At 42.8% G+C, this 14,361-nt stretch overlaps 1 non-coding gene across 1 annotated transcript; it reads right to left on the bottom strand.

Annotated features, from left to right (window-relative positions):
- Nucleotides 1–13,962: 13,962 nt before the first annotated feature.
- LOC120237516 lies at nt 13,963–14,069 on the bottom strand. The gene has a single exon (XR_005529974.1). It is a non-coding gene; the product is annotated as a U6 spliceosomal RNA (small nuclear RNA).
- Nucleotides 14,070–14,361: the final 292 nt, after the last annotated feature.

The following is a 14,361-nucleotide window of genomic DNA, read 5'->3' as shown; positions in this document are numbered from 1 at the left end:
AGGCTCTGAGCTGACAGTCAGCACAGAGCCCGACGCGGGGCTCGAACCCACTAACCGTGAGATCATGACCTAAGCGAAAGTCAGACGCTTAACCGACTAAGCCACCCAGGCGCCCCTAATGTCACACTTTCAAAATGGACAGATCATCTAAATAGAAAATCAACAAGGAGACAATGGCTTTGAATGACATGCAGAAACAGAAGGATTTAAGAGATTTGTAATACCTCATCCTAAAACATCAGGATACACATTCTTTTCAAGTACACATGGAACATTCTCCAGACTAGATCACATATTAAGTCACAAAATAAAGCTCAACAAATTCAAAAGGACTGAAACTAGAAATTAACCATAAGAAAAAAATCTGGAAAGGCCACAAACACATGGAGGTTAAATAATGTGCTACTAAACAATGAATGAGTCAACTAGGAAATAAAAGAAAGGGAAAAAAGTACATGGAAACAAATGAAAATGAAAACACAACAGACTATAACCTTTGGGAGACAGCAAAAGCTGTTCTAAGAGGGAAGTTTGTAGCGATACAGTTCTACCTCAAGAAGCAATAAAAATTTCAAATAACCTAATCTTACACCTAAAGGAACTAGAAAAATTTCAAACAAAACCTAAAGCTAGGAGAAAGAAGGAAAAAATAAAGAGCAGAAATGATATAGAAACTAAAAAAAACAAAAACAAAACCAAAAATAGAACAGATCAATGAAACCAGGAGCTGATTCTTTGAAAAAATTTTACAGAACTGATAAACTTCTAGTTACACTTAACAAAAATCAAAGAGAAAGTACTCAAACATATGAAATCACAAATGAGAGGGGAGAAATAACACAACAGAAATACAAACAATTATAAGAGAATATTATGAAAAATTATATGCCAACAAATTGGACAACCCAGGAGAAATGATTAAATTCCTAAAAAGCTATGACTTACCACACCAGAAGCAGGAAAAAATAGAGAATTTCAATAGATTAACAAACAGCAAAAAATCCAATCAGTAATAAAAAATTCCCAACAAAGGTCCATGATCAGATGGCCTCACAGGCAAAAATCAACCAAATTTTTTTTAATGTTTACTTATTTTTGAGGGGGGGGAGAGGGAGGGAGAGGGAGGGAGAGGGAGGGAGAGGGAGGGAGAGGGAGAAACAGAATCCAAAGCAGGCTCCAGGCTCTGAGTTGTCAGCAAAGAGCCCGACACAGGGCTCAAGATCATGAGCCATGAGATCATGACCTGAGCCAAAGTCAAACTCTTTTTTTTTTTTTTATTTCTAGGAGAGAGAGAGAGAGAGACAGTATGAGCAGGGGAGGGTCAGAGAGAGAGGGAGACACAGACTCTGAAATAGGCTCCAGTCTCTGAGCTGGCAGTCAGCACAGAGCCTGACGCGGGGCTCGAACCGACGAACAGCGAGATCATGACCTAAGCGAAAGTCGGACGCTTAACCGACTAAGCCACCCAGGCGCCGCCGAAGTCAAACTCTTAAACTGAGCCACCCAGGTGTCCCTCAACCAAACATTCAAAGAAAAATTAATGCTTATTTTCTCAAACTATTCCAGTTGTACATCTGACTCTTGGTTTCGGCTCACGTCATGATCTCATGGTTTCAGGAGTTTGAGCTTTGAGCCTTGCATTGGGCTCTGTGCTAATTAGGTGCGGAGCCTACTTGGGATTCTCTCTTTCTCTCTGCCCATCCCCCGTTCATGCTCTCTCCGTCTCTTTCAAAATAATACCCTTTTTTTAAAAAGTGCAATTCACCATTTTAAGGTTTTTCCGAAGCTTAGCTTTCGTAGAAATGACTTTGTTTTAGACTCTTATTCTATCATGTTATATTATTCAATACAATGGGTACAACCAGAATGAACAGGTCACAAAGAGAAAAAAAAAAGTGGTCCTTAAGGAAGAGAATCTACGCAGAGCCCTTGCCCCAAGACCATTGCCTCCCACCAAGCCTACCAGCTCACCTGCATGCACAGGCATCCCTTCCACCCTCAGTCCTGGCAGAACAGACGGAGCCTCCTCTTCCTGACCAGAGTCCGCCTCCTGGGTCCCGCGTCTGGTCTCCCCACACCTCCGGTACTTCCACCTACATCCTGTTTCCAACATCTCCCTCTTTTCTACCTGCTCTCTGGGATCTCATCCACTCCTAGAGCTTCCCTACTAAGCAATTGCTTATGTTTCTTAAACCTGTGATTCCATCCTGATCTTTTTTTTTTTTAGTTTTTTTAAACATTTATTTTTGAGAAAAGACTAAGACAGAGTGCAAGCTGGGGAGGGAGCAGAGACACACACACACACACACACACACACACACACACACACACACACACAGAATGCGAAGCAGGCTCTAGGCTCTGACCTATCAGCACAAGGCCCGGTATGGGACTCAAACTCACAAACCGCAAGACCATGACCTCATGACCTGAGCCAAAGTGGGCCGCTTAACCGACTGAGCCACCCAGGTGCCTGCAACCTGATCTTTCTCCTTATCTCCAGAACTACATGTCCAACAGCCTAATAATGAAGATCTACCTATATATTCCAGAGATACTTTATTCTCCACATTTCCAAAATGTGATTCATCACTTTGCCCTTCCTCCCCAAACAGCTCTCCCTCCAGTGTCCTGATTTTCCTGTAGGGTATCAAGATTTACCCAGTGTCCGAGCTAGAAACCTAGGACACCACTGACTCACCACTCCCCTTCCTCTTTACATCGAACCAACCACATCATTCATTTAATAGATGTTCCTTGATCTGTATTCATTTGTTAGAGGTTAGAAATTCCTATGTAGGAAATAAGAACACAGGACACTGAGTAAAATGTTAATTTCCGACAATGAATAATTTTGTAGAGTAATTATAATCCATACACTATTTGTGACCTACTTTTACCAAAAAATTGTTTCCTGTTAATATGAAATTCAAATTTAACTGGGGATCCTATATTTTATCTGGCAATGCTATTATAAGTTTTCAATTCCAACTATGCATTGGTTTAGGATACCAAAGGAAAAAAAAAAATCAAAAGCCATAATTGCAAACCCGGGAGGTGGCAACACAAGCTATCGAGACTCAGTCTGTTGTCATGAAAACTAGTTCACACCCACAAATTCCGGGACAAGTATCCTAACAGTAACTCCACCGAGACCAGTGTGTCACACACAATAAGACTGCTGACATTCCAAAAATGCCTCGCAAAGGCTGCCGTAACAAAACACCATAGACCAGGTGGCTTAAACAACAAGAACTTATTTACTCACCATTCTAGAGGCTGGAAAGTCCAAGATGGAGTTGCCAGTAATTTTGGTTTCTGGTGAGATCTCTCTTCTGGCTTGTAGGAGTCTGCCTTCTCCCTGAGTCCTCACATGTGGTGTGAGAAAAGAAACCTTGCAAGCCCTCTGGTCCCTCTTCTTATAAGGGCACTAATTTCATCGCAAGGCCCCACCTTCATGACCTCATCTGAACCTAATTATCTTGGCCTTCCCACCAAATACCATCGCCCGGAGGCTTAGGGCTCCAACGTGTGAATTTGGGGGGGACCCGATTCAGTTCACAGGACAGAGCTTACCTAGTTTATAAACTGGCCTATCCCTGACCCGATGCCACTTACTTTCATCCAGAAACTACCCTATGACTATGCTGCATGCTAACTTCCCTTTCTTGAGACACTACTGGGATTCCATTAAGATGGTACGCTCCCTTGCTCAACAAGGGTAATAAAATAAAATCTGATGTGGGGCTAAACTAGCACGACCACCTCTCTGCTTCCTCATGGTAGACTCGATCCCTCTTCCTACTTTTCTCCCTCTAATTTAATTGATCTCAAACATCACCACTCAAAGGTGATCCATCAGAGTCACCTGGGAGGGCTTGTTAAACACAAACTGCTGTGCCCATCTTCAAAGTTCCTGATTCAGTAAATGTGGGATGGAGTTGGGGAATTTCCAGTTCTAACAAGGTCCCAGGTGATACCAAGGACCGCATTTTGAAAAGCTCTGCTTGGGGCGCCTGGGTGGCTTAGTCGGTTAAGCGTCCGACTTTCGCTTAGGTCATGATCTCGCGGTTCGTGGGTTCGAGACCCGCGTCGGGCTCTGTGCTGACTGCCAGCTCAGAGCCTGGAGCCTGTTTCAGAGTCTGTGTCTCCCTCTCTCTCTGACCCTCCCCTGCTCATGCTCGCTCTCTCTCTCTCTCTCTCTCCCTCCTAGAAATAAATAAAACATTAAAAAAAGAGAAAACTCTGCCTTAGAGATCCTCTTTCATTGTCTGATGTGGGGACTGAGCACTGGTATTTTTCAAAGCTCTCAGGTGATTCTAACAAGCAACAGGGTTGATTGGGAACACCATTCTAATGCCTCTTTGATGCTACAGCCAGTATGCTTTTTGGAACGCCCAAAGCTGAGAAAGGAACTCATCAGCTGAAAACACTGAATGGCATCTCACTTGGCCTCAGGATTAGGCGCAGCTCCTCACCAAGTCTCACAGAGCCCGTGCGTGTGCTTCCAGCTAACTCGTTTGCTGTTGCCTCTAGCCCCGTGTCTCGCTGGCTCACTATTCGATGCTGTACAATCCAGGCTCACTGGATTAATAGCAGTTCCCTGAAGTTGATTTTATTCTTTTTCTCTCTGGGTCTTTGCACATTCTGAGGACGGTCTCACTACCACACCTCTCCACCTGGCTAACCTTTACTTTCACTTTAGGGCTTTACAACCAAGAAGTGTCATCCATGGACCAGCAGCATCAGCCCTCTCTTGGGCATTTGTTAGAAACGTGGAATCACAGGCCTCACTCCAGTCCTACTGAATCAGAACCTTCATTTTAACAAGATCCCAGAGTGATTCATATTTACATAAAGATTTGAGAAGCCCTGTTTCTTAAGCTCCTGTAGACGTATTTTCCTGGACTGATGTTTCTGATCCCCAGTGACTCAGGCAGGTGCCTCTCTCCGCGCTTGCACAGCGGTCTTCACTAGCACCTAACACGGCACCTGTGTGCATCTTCTTCCACTGGCCTGTGAGCTCTGTGAGGCCAGGACTGGCTGTTTATCTTTGTATTCTCTATGCCAGCATGAGACCTGGTGTGTAACAGATGCTCAAATTAGTTGTGGATTAATTGCTTTTGTGAACAAGTAGAGGAAGTATTGGCTTTCCAGTTTAAAGAGATTAGGACTTAAATTCCTGCTTTGCCACTTACTAGGTATGGAATCCTGGACAAATGACTCACCTCTTAGAACTTGTTAGCCCCTGGTTAAATGAGAATAACATAGACTGTCCCACAAAGTCTTGTCAGGATTAACAATATAGTAGATGTAAACCCAGAACACAATGCAGCCACATCAGAATTGCATAAGAAGTAGGAGGGTCTTCTCCCTCCGTTCTCCCAAGTGGCTAGACTTTGCTGAGTTTAGTAGAATCCTACTCGTTGGCATGGAAAAACTGGCTGTACTTGAATGTGGTGCCATTTTTCTTCCTGCCTTCCCCCCGCCCCCTGCAAAAAAGCAAAAACAAATCAATAAAAGTGAGAATTGACTGGAATCAATGTTTTTCTCTGCTTTGTGTCAGAAAGACAGAACTCAAACTTGGGCCACCAGATGTGCTGGTTGTTAAGGACCTATGCAAGGGATCCCAACCAAGCTATGGGACCTTGGGATTAATTATTTAACCCTCTCTCCCCATTTCTATCTCCCAATAACCTAAAGAAAAGTAAATAAAGGAAGTTTTTATAATGTGATTCAATGTGGGGAGCAAACAAAGCAGAATGATCTGCTTCAGATATGCTAACTGGAGATTAAAATTTGTGCTGGGAAAAGTCTTATAGTCTTTTTTTAAGGTTTATTTATTTATTCTAAGAGAGAGAGAGAGTGAGCAGGGGAGGGACAGGGAGAGGGAGAATTCCAAGCAGGCTCTGTACCATCAGCATGGAGCCTGACATGGGGCTAGAACCCATGAACCGTGATATCGTGACCTGAGCTGAAACCAAGAGTCAAGCATTTAACCACTGAGCCACCCAGATGCCCCAAGTGTTATAGTCTTTTATTTGATTCAGCCTGAGGCCACTCTCACATCCTCTGCCCTCATTCTTCAACCACGTGACTCCAATCTCCTCAGTTTCTGGCTCCCAAGCTTCTTCTAATAGTTGAACTAATAAGGACAGAGGAGTGAAATTATCAACACCAGAATCAAAGAGTTAAAAGAATAGAGGGGATTTAAAAGAAGAGAAAGGGAGGGGCGCCTGGGTGGCTTAGTCGGTTAAGCGTCCGACTTTTGCTTAGGTCATGATCTCGCAGTTCGTGGGTTTGAGCCCCGCATAGGGCTCTGTGCTGACTGCCAGCTCAGAGCCTGGAGCCTGTTTCAGAGTCTGTGTCTCCCTCTCTCTCTGACCCTCCCCTGCTCATGCTGTCTCTCTCTCTCCTAGAAATAAATAAAAAATATTAAAAAAAAAAAAGAAGAGAAAGGGAAGGCAAGGAGCGGGAACTTTCTGTCGACTACAGATTTGACAATATGTTGGCAGTAAAGTCACCCCAGATCTTGGCTATTCTATGGGTTTTATTTGGGTCAGAAAACTGGATTACTTGACCTGAAGTCACATTCTCCTGAAATGTTATGCTCGACTGGCTAACTTGAGGATGGTTTTGTTCTAGATCATGCCACCCCCCACTTCCACAAGAGCAGAATATAAAAGCTAAAGTGACTACATGAACCAGAAATGTCTGAAAGATGTTTCTCTTAACTACTATATACAAACCAAATAGTTTGCTCTGGTCTTTGCATAAACAACATCTGGATACACAAACATTTTATGCTTTAGTTATCATTATCTGTGTAAGGGACAAAGTAATCCATCATCCGCTGCATACTTCTGAAAAATTAATGGGTAGAAACAACTTGACAGGCTTCCTCAACTGGAAATGCTTCTCTGCAAAAAGTAAGTTATTGAAATTAATTGTAAATAATATAGTGTAATGGTTAATTTTAGGTGTCATCTTGACTAGCCATGGAGTGTCCTTAGCTAAACATTTCTGACTGTGGCTCTAAAGTGTTTCTGGATGAGATTAGGATTTGGAGTGGTAGACTCAATAGACTGCCCTCTCCAATGCATGTGAGCATCATCCAATCCATCCAAGACCTGAATAGAACAAAATATGGAGGAAGGAGGAACTTGCCCCTTTTTTCTGCATCACTGTTGAGCTAGATATTTTATCTCATCTTCTACCCATGGACTTGAATTTACACCATTAGCTCCTGCTGGTGCTCAGGTTTTTGCAGTCAGTCTGGCTTTCCTGGGTCTCCAGCAGATGGCAGACCTAGGATATTCACATCCCAAGATTTATTATGAGGAACTGGCTCATGTGGTTGCCGAGGAATGAGAAAACTCACGTCTGCAATCTACAAGCTGAAGACCTAGGAAAGCCTGTGGTGTAATTCAGTTCACGATAGGATAAGGTATATATATTGTTATTGCTTCTGTTGTTCTGAAGAACCCTGACTTACACAATAGGAAAGTGCTTGTCAAGATTGGTTTAAAAACCTGACAGAGGGAATAATGAGGCTCTTTCCCCTGGTTTGCCTTCCTGGATACTTTTTCTGCATAGAAGAAATTTGATTTAAAATGTATTGTGCCTTCATGTACCCCAATGTTCATAGCAGCACTCTCAACAATAGCCAAATCATGGAAAGAGCCTAAGTGACCATCAACTGATGAATGGCTCAAGAAGATGTGGTTTATCTATACAATGGAATACTACTTGGCAATGAGAAAGAATGAAATGTGGCCATGTGTAGCAACGTGGATGGAATTTAAGGGTGTTATGCTGAGTGAAATAAATCAGGCAGAGAAGGGCAGATACCATATGTTTGCACGTATAGGTGGATTAGAAGGAACTTAACAGAGGACCATGGGGGAGAAGAAGGGGAAAAATAGTTGGGGAGAGGGAGGGAGGCAGGCAAACCATGAGAGACTCTTGAATGCTGAGAACAAACTGAGGCCTGATGGGGGTGGGGGAGAGGGGGAGGGGGGTGATGTGCATGGAGGAGAGCACTTGTGGGGATGAGCCCTGGGTGTTATATGCAAAGCAACTTTACAATAAACTATTTAAGAAAAAAATAAATAAAATGTATTGTGCCTTGATTGAGTTAAGCATAACTCTAGAGAGGATTTATGCAGACTTAGTTCTCATCTGGTACCTCAAAGGTGGCAGGGGACAGAGGGAGTTAAAATCCCTGATATAGGGCGCCTGGGTGGCTTAGTCGGTTAAGCGTCCGACTTTCGCTTAGGTCATGATCTCGCGGTTCGTGGGTTCGAGCCCCGCGACAGGCTCTGTGCTGACTGCCAGCTCGGAGCCTGGAGCCTGTTTCAGTCTGTGACTCCCTCTCTCTCTTACCCTCCCCTACTCACGCTGTCTCTCTCTCTCTCCTAGAAATAAATAAAACATTTAAAAAAAATCCCTGATATAAATCCATCTAGTAATCCACTAGTAACACAAATCTGTCTCACTCTCCTCTCTGCACATCGTAAACTCAATTTCTCTGGCTAGGTACTTCTATTACTCCTATAGTAGAACCACAGGATCTTAAAAAGAATCAGTCTTTTCCCTAAACTAAAAGGAAGGAATAGCAAGTTGGCTTACATGCAGGTAGTCCTAGCAAGTTGGCTTACATGCAGGACTACCTGCGTCTCACATCTCCAGGTAAGCCACTTCTACAGGATTTTTCAGATCAGAGCATCTGGCTTCATGCTTTGCTCCCCCACCCCCACCTCTGTCTTTCCCTTTATCTGCCAGTTTTGGCTCCTGGCCCCTGTAACAGCCTCTTTTTTTTTTTTTTTTTTTAATGTTTTATTTATTTCTGAGAGAGAGACAGTATGAGCAGGGGAGGGTCAGAGAGAGAGGGAGACACAGAATCTGAAACAGGCTCCAGGCTCTGAGCTGNGTCTTTTCCTGAATGAATCTAGGCAATTTATAGATTATCACCCTACTGCTTTTCCGAAAAGTTCTGAAGCTTCCTCCAGTGAGCAAAACAAAAGAGTGTCTGCTTCTCTATACCCTCATCACTACTGAGTATCTTCGCTTTGAAAATCTTTAACGATGTGTTGGGAGAAGAAGAATATGTTAAATTGGGTTTTCTTGATTACTGAGATCTAATTAATTAAAAAAATTTTTTTTAATGCTTTTTATTTATTTCTGAGAGACAGAGACAGCATGAACAGGGGAGGGTCAGAGAGAGAGGGAGACACAGAATCTGAAACAGGCTCCAGGCTCTGAGCTGTCAGCACAGAGCCCGATGCGGGGCTCGAACCCACGAGCCGCGACATCATGACGTGAACTGAAGTCGGACGGACGCTTAACCGACTGAGCCACCCAGGCGCCCGCCCTGTAACAGCCTCTGGAGGCAATCTTATCAAAGGCAATGAGGAATGATTTCTGTGGACCTCATACAGGAACACGGTATCCAGGGCTCAGCTCTGTTCCTTTTAGCAGAGAAGTCTGTGGAGGTCAATTCCCCTGGCAGCCTCAGCAGGCGCTGTTCCGAGGGTCACTTAAGGCTCATGAACCTGTCTCTAGTCCTGATTCAGGCTTATCGCTTCCTGGAGTATGAGACGAGTACCCTATATCTTCAGTGCAGGCTGACTCATTCCACCGACATCCCTGCTCCCGCAGACTGGGCCAGCTTGCCTGACTGGCCCCACTTGACCTGACCGCTGTTTCCTCTGATGCCCAGCTTTCTCTGAAGCACGTGTATACTCATCATAAACGGATGTTACCAATTAGCTGAGACTTCTTACCTAGATAAGTTTGTTAGAATCTAACACTACACAGTCTAGCACTGCTACCTCCATATAAATTGTCTGATGGATATGTGTGTCAATTCACATTAATCTACACTCCCCACCCCATCCCCCACCCCTTGGGAATCCATATTTCAGAGTTTATAAATTAGCATACTCAGGCTGTTATCCAGAGCCCTCACAGAGAGAACAGCACTTTGATTCTTTATCTAAGTCTGGAACAGAAGATTCCTTAATTACTGAGGAGATACTAGAAATAATGTTTATTGGTGAAGGATTATTCCTGCATTTGTTTGTTTGTTTGTTTGTTTATTTAAAAATTTTTTTAATGTTTATTTATTTTTGAGAGAGAGGGAGAGAGAGACAGAGCGTGGGGGCGGGGAGCAGAGAGAGAGGGAGACACAGAATCTGAAGCAGGCTCCAGGCTCTGAGCGGTCAGCACAGAGCCCAACGCGGGGCTGGAACCCATAGAGTGGGAGATCATGACCTGAGCCGAAGTCAGAAGCTCAACCGACTGAGCCACCCAGTCGCCCCTCCTGTAGTTATTTAAAAATGACATTTCAAGCAAATTAGACTGCCTTATAAAATAAAATAATAAAAACGATAAGCAAATATTAAAGTAAAATGGGCTAACTCTTTCTAGGTAGAGGTTTCTTGGTATTGTTGTATTACTGGCTCTAGAGAGTGAGTGCCCCAGTGGTATGTCAGTGACGGAGGTTATCTTCACAGGGAAAGAACTGCTCCTGAATGATTCCTTAGGGGAAGTAAAAGAGAAAATTTAGAAAGATTATAAGACATTGATATTTTCCAAGGAATTCCAGATTTTGATAAGCTCTACAAATTGCCAAATTGAGGCTCTTAATTAATCTTTTCTCATGTGACTATTTGGAAAATACAAATATTTGTCATTTATTTTATTCCTAAGGATAGCTATTTACCATTTGTTCTTTCTTCTTCTTCCAGTATTTAAGATCATGGTTGATTCTCATTATTTGTGGTAATGTTCTATAAAGTCTTTGAGAACATTGCAAATTAGCAAATTTGCAAATTGCAAACTGAACAGTTTTCCTAGGGGAAATATAGGGTTAGGTTCCTGGGAGCCTCTGGTCACATTTTCATCAACCATTCAATACATAACTTTGTTTTATGTGTGTTTCTATTCAAAGATGCCATATTTAATGTATATTATTGATTCCCTAATATTAAACTACCAGCCAAAAGCACTGTAACTCATGCCTGGATGAAGCTTCTGTGTTTTTTCTCTGGAAAGCACATCACAGCCTCCTTGGGCAAGGGAACACCTGACCACACTTTAGCATTACACTTGAAGACCATTTTAAACCATGAAATCACTGATAAAAAGCACAAAAATGCAAAAAATAGCACCATAAAGTCCACACACACACACACACACACAAACACACAACGGTTGTTTGTAGTATGAGTTGAAATAAGAAGACAGGGCACTACCTTGTCCATCCTCAACTTCAAACATGTCAGGTGACTCACTGCTCTGTGGAAATCTACAAACGACCACAGAAACACCAAGAGTGTTTATTCGGGGGGTTACAAATAAATTTTAGTAAGTCAATTCACAAATATGAAAATTGTCAATAATGAAGACTGACTATATATTCTTGGTCCCCGGCCACCTCTCACTTAAGTATCTTTGTTCCTGGGCTTCTCTTCTGGAACACTACTGGGCCTGCTTTCCTGAAGCAAAGTCCTTAACTGAATCTTTTTCCTTGCCACAGTTAGTCACCTGATACCTGTCCCTCTCTGCAGAGAGCACTTGTCAGCTAGCACAAATTAGATGCAATAAATGCAGTCACAGTTAAGAGGTCACAGCTAATACAATACCTGTTCCAGAGATAATGATGATTTTGTAAAATATATTTGTTCCTTGATCATGTAGAATGAAACTTTTTTCCCTAATCCTTAGTCTCTTTAATTATATAAATGTGGTTATGTTGTTTATTATTATATCATTAAATGATTATATCACAGGCTCTACCTTGCTTCAAGAAGCCAGGAGCAGCAGCAGGGATGGAAGAAAACCAAACTGCAGTGAACAATTTGTCCCCAATATGCCACACATAGGGAGCTGAGAATCACACACTGGCCACCAACAGTCCAAGATTCTGCCTCCCTCAAATGCCCCACCCCCCTGTTCCCTCTAAAAGCAATCAAGAGTACTGAGCAAGTTGTAACAATGTAAATGTCTCCTTTCCGGTGCTCCACAGTTCAAATTCAAGAGAAAGCAAAGCTCCTATATCAGCATTCATTAAACTGCCAGCTAGTAAGAGTTCCATTTGTCAACCAATAAATCTAATTCCTATCTGTTCGGCAGGAATCCTTAAGCCCCATAAACCCAGGCCAGAGTTTTATGCAAGCTTAAAGAACTCTTGATAGCTTCTAGGGTCTTTCCTCTCCCTACTCATCTTCCAGTATCGAGAAGTTCTGCTTTGCAGGTTAATGGGAGAAATCGCTTCCCTCAGCACTTTCCCCATCTGTCTTAAAATTTTTAAAGATTTTTTTTAATGTTTATTTATTTTTGAGAGAGAGAGACACACACAGAGTGTGAGCAGGGGAGGGTCAGAGAGAGAGGGAGACACACAATCCGAAGCAGGCTCTAGGCTCTGAGCTGTTAGCACAGCCTGATGTGGGGCTCGAACTCACAAACTGTGAGATCATGACCTGAGCCAAAGTCAACTGCCCAAACAACTGAGCCACCCGGGTGTCCCCATCTGTCTTAATTTTTTAAATTATACTTTTAATAAACCCTTAAGGAAAATGGACTTGCAGAGTCCTCACAGAATGAAACTTTAATAGAAGGATTGCAGAGTCATGGGTAGATATTAGAGGACTTGAAGACAGGGAAGGCACATTTCTGATATCTATCATATAAGGAACCACCTACTCTAGGAACTGAAGTTTCCTCCCTAGGCCCATGGTTATACAACATGTCCTAAAAAGTCTACGAATCTGGATTTCTGCCTGAGGTCAGCAATCTCAGAACACAGGAGTCTACTGCCCACTCTTCCTGGAGTCTCCATGAGGATTTCAAGCTTCCGTTCCAATGTTGGAGGATATTGGCCCCAAGTTTTCAACAAGGCTGGAACTGAGCACCTATTATACCAGAGGAGATCCCTGGCCTTGAGAGTATCTCTTCCAGGAGCTGACTGGACCGGAAAGTGTTTGTTGACAGGCTTTCAGATGTGGTCAAGATTCTTCAGCATGGTTTGGGTCTGCCATTTATTGTTCAGAGGTTTATCATTGCAAAAAGACACTTCTAACCAGAGCCTGCTGAGATAAAAGCTGCCGCCCCATCCCATGCTGGGAAATATACGTGTTATTTCAGTGGCTCTGTACACAGCTCTGTAAATCTATACCTTGGACTAAAGCCCAGCTAGAGAGTCAAACATCCCCTTGTACGTATTCCCTGAAAAACAGTTGCATATGCTCAAACCTAAAAGAACAGCAAGGCTGCCCCTGGCAGCTCCCCACCTTGCAGAATTTCAAAAATGCCTGCGGCCTCACCAAAATGAACTGTCTGAACAAAAGGAGATAGAAAGAATGAGAGGAGAGTGGATGCGGCTGATTCTTGGCCTCGCCTTCCTTCCGCCCCCAGGCACCTCCGTCTCTACAGATGTTTTTGCTGAGCTTCTGTCAAGCCTTCTTGGCTTACTCTTTGGCTCTCTCCCCGGGGAACTGTAACCAAGCAAGCATGGCAAGTGTGGCATGAATCAAGAAGAAAGATTGCCTTTTTCTAGCTAAGTCACTTTGGTTTCAGTTTACTTTTTAAACAACACTGTTTTTTTCCTAATTACGGAAGCAGTCAGGCTCATTGCGAAAAAGTGTTGGAAAATGCCGATAAGCAACGAAACAAATGACAAAAATCAAGTATGACCCCATCATCCAAATTTAATAATCGTTGACACATTTGTTGTTTTCTTTTAGGCTTTCTATTGAATCAATAGTAATAAGTATGTTTCCAATGGGATGACATTGGGTATAATGTTTTGTATACTGCCTTTGCCTCCACTTGGCAATACATTCGAAATATTTTTTTTAAGAAAACAGCTTTCTATTGGGAAAAAAAGCGCTAATGGGATCTCATTTTAAAACAGCATACTCGAATTAATCAATCTGAAAACAATACCATAACTCAAAAAAAAATATGGAACGCTTCACGAATTTGCGTATCATCCTTGTGCAGGGGCCGTGCTAATCTTCTCTGTATCATTCCAATTTTAGTATATGTGCTGCCTAAGCGAGCACTCGAAATAGTTTTTTGATGTTCATTTTTGAGAGTGAGAGACAGAGTGCAAGTAGGGGAGGGGCAGAGAGAGGGAAACAGAATCCAAAGCAGGCTCCAGGCTCTGAGCTGTCGGCACAGAGCCTGACATGGGGCTCAAACTCACAAACCATAAGATTATGACCTGAGCTGAAGTCGGATGCCGAACCAACTAAGTCACCCAGGCACCCCAATACATTCTAAAGATTTTGTCATAATATCACATATCTTTAGATTTATACTTTATATTTTAGAGCAGTGTTTAGGTTCAGAGCA

The sequence above is a fragment of the Hyaena hyaena genome, unplaced genomic scaffold, assembly GCF_003009895.1.
Source record: "Hyaena hyaena isolate Hyena2069 unplaced genomic scaffold, ASM300989v1 scaffold_182, whole genome shotgun sequence".
NCBI classification, from domain to species: Eukaryota; Metazoa; Chordata; class Mammalia; order Carnivora; family Hyaenidae; genus Hyaena; species Hyaena hyaena.
Note: the sequence above shows the minus strand (reverse complement) of the source record. Positions and strands in the feature narration are given on the sequence as shown.